The sequence below is a fragment of the Chenopodium album genome, chromosome 13, assembly GCF_948465745.1.
Source record: "Chenopodium album chromosome 13, dcCheAlbu1.1, whole genome shotgun sequence".
NCBI lineage: Eukaryota > Viridiplantae > Streptophyta > Magnoliopsida > Caryophyllales > Amaranthaceae > Chenopodium > Chenopodium album.
The window spans coordinates 42,626,705-42,632,823 of record NC_137846.1 but is presented as its reverse complement, the minus strand read 5'-3'; the positions used below and the strand labels follow the sequence as shown (position 1 = coordinate 42,632,823).

Sequence of the window (6,119 nt, the reverse complement as noted above, 5' to 3'; positions counted from 1 at the left end):
CCCAATCATCAAGTATACTGACGCACCTTTTTTTGCTCTCCACACCCCTAAACGACGCGTTTTGTGAAGAGGAGTCAACATCCCTCCATCAAAACGCGTCGTTTTGATGCATGAAAAGCAAAAAAAACTAATTCCACCCCAGCTGACAGGGACGTGTCAGACAACAATTGGGGCGCTGACACGCGTCCCTGTCAACCCAACAACCAGTCAGATTATTGTAACTAATTTAAACGGCTATTTTGGCTGACTTAATTAAAAAAAAAAAACCATCAACAGTTATAAAATTTTTTTCTCTACAAATAGAGATCCATTTTGACATATTTTGGTATACTTTCAAAAATCACAAAAATTCTCTATATTTATTTTACTCCCAATTCTAGTAAGATTTAAATCACATTTTCTAATATAAAGTTCTAATAGGTTATTTTTTGTGTTTAGAAAGTAAATTTTTTTAGTACTCTAATATTTTTTTAAACGTTATTAACGATATTTAATTATAATATTGGTGCATTTTTTTTAAGTAATTATTATTGTTGTTATTTTATTATACAGTTTAATGGATCCCAACAACCCTAATTACTATCAACTTTCTCAACATTTTTCTAATTAAGGTGATGATTTCATCACTATTCCCAATTTTCAACTATTCCTCAAAAGGTTAGGAAACCCGTCTTCGCAAAATTCTGATCATCAACAAACACCTCCACAAATTCCTAATGAAAACACTTATAATGAACAACAAACTCCTCCCGTTACTATAGGGAGCAACTCTGAGTATGACGTGAGCCAAGAAGAAGTTGTTCCAGAGACACCACAATACCCTCCACCTCCTCCAAGGATTCCGATCAACCAACCAGTTGCTAAAGCAAGTGGCATTTGGTCAGTTGCTGAGGATGAAGCTCTAATTAGGTTATACCTAAAAATAAGTGATGATGCGCTTGTTGGTACGAACCAAAAAACATCCGATCTTTGGCGAAACGTATATGCAACTTACTATAATGCTCAAACGGAGAAGCCGCATATACTCCCGCCAAGATCTATGAAGAGTTTGGAAACACATTGGAGAAGAATGGCAGCTGATTTGCTACAGTGGAGTAGTTGCTATGAGGAGGCGGGCAAATTTCCAGAAAGTGGAAGACGAAGTTGATTGAATTAAAAATGCATCCAAGTTGTTTTATATCTCCTCTAATCCACAACATAATTTTGCATTTCCCCATGCAGCAAAAATGGTTAAGAAAGACCCGAAGTGGAGGACAAAGCTAAGATGGGGTATGTTGAAGGAGGAAAGAAAGGGTTGTGGTGCTGTTGACGAGGAAGATAGTAGTAGTGGAAGTGGGAAGAGGTCTAGGGCGGAGGATGAGAATGACATCCAAACTTATGGATTTACGTCCGGAGGTCTACGATGACGTGATGGTATTAAAAAAAACGAAGGCTAAGCATAAGGCAAAGCAGTTGCTTCCAATAGTGCAATTTTGAGCATCGGTGAACAGATAAAGGCCTATACTGAGATTGGAGAAACGGAGGCAAATTTACGACAACAATGGTTGGAACTTGACTGGGAAAAGGAAAAGAGGAAGCAAAAACAAGTTGAATTAGCAGAGAAGAAGATGAGTTTTGATATGCTGTAATCTCTTTTAGGAAGGACAACACCACTCAATGCTACTGAAGAGGCCCACAAAGAAGAGTTACTTCAACTAGTCTACGGTACAAAATGATTGTAATAAGTTTTTAACTATTGTGATATAATTCTAAATTTAAGTATTAACTAAAGTTCAAGTTGTATTTTAGTGGTGTGTGAAGTTTATTTTTAATTTGTTGTATTGTGAGGTTAGAATTTTCTGATTTATGTAATCAAGTTGAATTGTTGTAAGCAAAGACTAGTCATAATCACTGGTTTGTATTAACATGCACTGAATAATCATGTCCTATTTCTGTGAAACTTGACAAAAGTGGTCATGTCTCATTTCTGTCACACTTGCCAAAAGTGGTCATGTCCCATCTTGACAAAAGTGGTCTTGTCTCAATTATGTTACTTGTCTTACTGTATTTTGAGTAGTCGTGTGTCATTTATATCACTTGTCATATTGTATTTTGAGTAGTCATTTTTCATTTTCGTCAAAAAGTTTGTTTAATCACTCATCGAATTGTCATTCATATTTTTAACCTCCCATTGAGAGTTCATGCTTATCAATACTACTGACACCATCTACACACAACCAAATTAATATAATCCCACTACTCAAAATTATCAAAAATATCATAATTATCAAACAAACACAATGTTTTCCATTAGCTCAACCTCCAGCTCATCTGATTCTGATCAATATGCTGAATTTGATCAATTAGTTGACGAATTTGTTACAACCCATCTACCAACTTTGTTGTCTAACCAAACACAAGCCCAATTCGTATCTAAATTTGATTGTGTTCCGGAGCCTAGAGGGGATACAGATAGAAGAGATAGGGAAAATGAGCATGTACAGTTCTTAAATGATTACTTACTTTGTGAGTAATTAAGTTTATAGCAACGAACGATTTCGGCATAGATTTCGAATGCAACGACCGTTGTTTTGTAGGATTATGAACAAGGTGGTCGAGGGGATCATTTCTTCCAGCAGCGTAAGAATGCAACTGGAAGGCTTGGGTTATCACCGTTGCAGAAATGCAACCGCTGCGATTAAAATGTAGGCGGTACGGTACCTCTCTCCAGATGCCGTGGATGAATATCTACACATTGGCGAAACAATCTCCTGGAAGCCATTGCATCATTTTTGTCAAGGGGTTATTATACATTTTGAAGTTGAATACCTCATAAGTCCCACAAATGAAGATTTAAGGAGAATCTTGCATCAAAATGAAATGCGAGGTTTTTCTGGTATGATAGGTAGCATTGACTGCATGCATTGGGAGTGGAAGAATTGTCCTATGGCTTGGAAAGCACAATACGCATGCAGGCTGGAGTAAAAATGAAACCCTCATTCTGGAAGTCGTTGCAGATTAAGACTTATGGGCATGCATTCTTTGGAATCCCTGGATCTTGTAATGATCTTAATGTCCTTTACCGTTCTCTAGTATTTGATGATGTTCTCCATGGCCGGGCACCTCCAATTAATTTTTCCTTGAACGACCATGAATTCAAGTTGGGTTATTACTTAGCAGACGACATTTACCCAAAATGTGCTACTTTTATTCAAGGTATAACACTTCCTCAACTTCAGAAGGATAAATTATTTGCTAATAAACAAGTTGCGGCTCGGAAGGACGTTGAACGAGCTTTTGGGGTTTTACAGGCTAGGTTTGCCATTCTACAACAACCCTCCCTTGTGTTTAACGAAGACATTTTGTGTGGCATAGTGAAAGCTTATATCATTATGCACAACATGATTGTCGAAGATGAACGACACAACTATACTCGGGCCGACGTTTTAAGAAGGCACTATGAAGAAGATCGCCCACAATTTACAAGACTAACTACAAGTGCTACAGTTAACAACAACAAGTCTTTTGAATTCAATGTTGGCCAACCACTTGACATTTATTTCAACACGTATGTTCAGAGAAGAATGTTCGTACGTGATAGTGAAGGTGTCATTTGAAGTGCGCTTACGTTAAGCATGTTGTGAATATGCTTGACACTCTTAGGAAGTGAGAATTGACATATACAATTAGGGACAATGATTAGGGACAAATAAAGTAGGAAGCCGCCAACAGGTTTTTAAGGAACTTGTAAACCGTTCACAGATCATAAAAAATAACCACGATTAAGGGACAACGATAGGCAACAACGATTAACCCGTGAAGGTTACACCCCATTCATAATCCATGAGATTACTAACTCCATATGATTTGGAACCACGAAAGGAGGATCGAGGATGATGGTACGAAGTGATTCATGGAGTCACATTCGCCCATATTGGCCTCTACTCGATTCTTATAGTGAAAAGTGATTCCTGCGATCTAAAAGGCATACAAGCAAAATATTCAATTTGCTCCAAATTATTATTATGCTAAATTGATTGAATATTAATGCAACATATAATTCTAAAATATTTTTATCACTTCAATTAACAACGAGATTAAAAAGGAACCTAAATCGGTTGTCCAAATTATCTTATTAGGCGTGATTTTCGATTACATATTCCCTTTAACATGCAATCTGGTGATCATAATAACAATAGAATGATCAATATTGCAAGCAATTTAACAATAATATCGTTAGCCAAATCAAATAATAATCACTAGGCGAAAAAATGAATTAGCCACCGGTTCAAAACCCCCCTATGCCACCGGTTTTGAGCCGGTGGTCATTTGGGGGGTGGCAATACTCGGTTGAAAAGGCCACCGGTTCAAATCGGTGGCAAAATTACGTATTGCCACCGGTTAACCGGTGGCAAAAACAGTTGGCGGTTTTTTTTTTTGTATTAAATATAAATGCCACCGGTTAAGCGGTGGCAATGTACATTATGTAATTTTTTTTTTTTTTTGCCTTTTTCTTAAAGAAATATAATAGTACAATTAAATAAAAAAAAATAAGAACATCAAAATCCAAATCAAACAATAACGATAAATATAATCGAAAATGTATAATATATAATCAAAAATAAATTACAATGTAGATCAATAAAATTGAAAGTATTTCCTACAAAAAAAAACGAACAATTACAACTAGTAAATAAAAAAAATTTACAATATAAGTCAGGAACTACTAGTACGATTTCCAGCCAACTAGTCAGGAACAATTACAACATATAAATCAAAAAAATTTACAATATAAATCAAAAAAAAAAAAATTAAAACATCAAAATCAAAATTCTTGCATCTTGATTCTTCGGCTTCATTCTTCGATTTAAATTAAATCAACATACCTGCACCAATTAAAACAAAAAAATAAATCTAATAAAATAAATAAACTGCAAAAAACACAAAAATTAAATGAAAACCCAAAAAAACACAAAAATTTAATAAAAACCCAGAAAAAACACAAAAATTTAATAAAATCTAATAAAATCAGTTTTAAACCCAGAAAAAACACAAAAATTTAATAAAAACCCAGAAAAAAAACGAAAAATAACTCAGAAAAAAAAATAAACCCAGAAAAAACCCAGAAAAAAAAATTAAGCAAAATCCTAGAAATCATCAAAAAAACGAGAATTAAATGGAACTCAAAAAACAAATCGAATTGATTTTCAAAACGAGAATTAAAAACAAATTGAGGATTAAATCGAACTCAAAAAAACAAAAAGAGTTGAAAACGGATTGATTTTCACGAACTCAAAAAAAAAAGGAAAAAAAACCCCAAAAATTAAATCGAATTAAACCTAACCTCGTGCATGTCTTCGCGGTCTTGGTCTTGGTGGTCTTGGAAATGAAAGAGAAGGAGACGAGACAGAGATGATAGGGGATGAGAAGGAGAAGGAGATCGAAGAAGGGGATGAGAAGGAGAAGGAGAAGGAGATCGAAGATAGGGGATGAGAAGGAGAAGGAGATCGAAGAAGGGGATGATCGAGAAAGAGAAGATGAGAACAGAGAAGAGAGGGGAGAGCAGGAGAGAGAAAGAGGAGAGGGGAGAGGAGAGAGAAGGAGGCGCGGCTGATGAGAGGAAAAGGGTAGGGTTTGGGGTTTATAAGGGGGGGGGGTTTTAACTCATTATTGCCACGGGTTCAAACCGGTGGCCTTTCCAATTTTTGCCACGGGTTTGGTTGAACCGGTGGCAATTGTTCTTTGCCTCATCCCGCCACTTAATTAAGCCACCGGTTTACAAAAACCGGTGGCCAATGAGCGTTTGCCTTTTTCAATTTTTCTACTAGTGAATAAACCTAATCATGATACTAGTAATATTAAAATAAAATAAGTAATTAAATTAATTAATTACTCACATTTCGCGCGCTCCTTTAAATCGCTACATCATGAATAAATTGTTAGTAACTTCAATAAAAATATAAATCAAATTGAAATTAAATTAAATTAAAAGTAGAGTTGATTTGGTCCAAACCCCTCAGTTAATTATACATTTCACGCCTTGGTTTAAGGATGGAACTTCGGGTCAAGTATGGACTCCTTGTACTGCTTAAGGGATGTATGGTGAAAGAATAAGGAAGGCTAGAAATTAGGTTAAAGAG

The 6,119-nt window shown here is 35.6% G+C and overlaps 1 long non-coding RNA gene across 1 annotated transcript; it reads right to left on the bottom strand.

Annotated features, from left to right (window-relative positions):
- Positions 1-4,556: 4,556 nt before the first annotated feature.
- Positions 4,557-5,580, bottom strand: LOC145576673 (uncharacterized). The gene is made up of 2 exons (XR_014098520.1): positions 5,324-5,580; positions 4,557-4,865 (listed from the first exon to the last, which is right to left on the bottom strand). It is a non-coding gene; the product is annotated as an uncharacterized LOC145576673 (long non-coding RNA).
- Positions 5,581-6,119: the final 539 nt, after the last annotated feature.